We start from the raw sequence: 1,462 nt of genomic DNA, 5'->3' as shown, positions 1-1,462 counted from the left end.
ACACACTTGTGCTTCTTATTAATATGCTACTCTGGAAAGTCCTGGCTAAAACACCGTGTGATGATGTTTAAATTGCTAATTGTTTGGTGACTCTTGGAGTAGTAAGAAATTTGAGAAGGCAAACATGTTGAAGACATGAACTCAACTGTAATAATGTTAATTTTAATATTCTTGAAAGATACACTATAGTGAAAATCCAAATCTCCAGCAACACATGTCCAATAAATAAATAAATAAATAAATAAATAAGTAAATAAAGTGGCTGAGGAGGTAGCACAGTGAGTAAGAGCACCTAGGTATGAGGATCTGAATTCAAATATCAAACACCCCCCCATAAAAAATACTGTTTGCATCTATGTTTATAACTCTAGTAGTGGCTAAACAAGTGGAGACATGAGTTTCTGGACACCAGCCAATCAGAAAAACAGCTCCAGGTTCAGTGAAGAGATCCTATCTCAATGCAGGGGGTTGAGGGAAAAGGAGAACAATACACCTGATGTCTTCCTCTGGACTCTGCACAAGCCCATATGGGTGAACACACACAAACAGGCTACACAGAAAAAAAGGATACAGAGTCAGAGAGACACACAGAGAATTAAGATATAAAATGGTACATTTTTAGAGGACAGGCTACATGGGTCAATGATTTACTCAATTCTAATGATCTGAGTTGATTCCCAAAGCCTGCACAGAAAGAACTGACTCTTGCAAGTTGTTCTCTGACCTCTACACACCTACTATGATGTGGCCACTTCAACTTTACGCTTAAGTAATGTAGTAAATATTTAGAATCTAGAAAATACATCATGGTTCATTCTAACAGGTGAATGATTTGTAGCAGAGAAAACAAATACCCCAAACCTAAAAAAAAAAAAAGAAAAGTTTTATATCTATAAATCTGAGAGTGCAGTGTTAAACCAAATCATTAAGTGATGGATGAAAGCACCTACAGAATAATAGATAAATGGATATAGATATTAAATATTTGTGGATGCTTTTATTCATAGTATAAATATAAAGCAAAATTTGAACAGCTCATTCTATTTTTGAGTCACATCTGTAGGTAAAGGGAAGGCAGAGTATAAGCCAGGACATGGATTAAAAGCATTTGTCACCTTTATTATCCTATGTACTAAGCACTTGAAACTTTGTTTCATACCTTCCTGTAGCATTTGGATGTTTAGTATGTCTGATAAGTAATGATGATTTTAGGAACCAAAGGGTTTGGGTTTTTTGTTTGGTTGGTTGGTTTTTTTTTTTTTTTTTTGTATTGTTTTGTTTTGTTGATTATAAATGTAGTATATACCGACTTTACCAAATAATTAAATGCAGCTGAATGCAAAGATGGACATGTCAACAGCCAGAGATCTCACTCCTCATAACCGAGGAAAATAAGAACATTTTGCTGTTCAACTCTCATGGTTTTTTTTTTTTTTTTTTTGGTTGGTTGAATTTGTGCATG

This window comes from Arvicanthis niloticus, chromosome X (assembly GCF_011762505.2).
Source record: "Arvicanthis niloticus isolate mArvNil1 chromosome X, mArvNil1.pat.X, whole genome shotgun sequence".
NCBI lineage: Eukaryota > Metazoa > Chordata > Mammalia > Rodentia > Muridae > Arvicanthis > Arvicanthis niloticus.
This window is presented reverse-complemented; position numbering follows the sequence as displayed.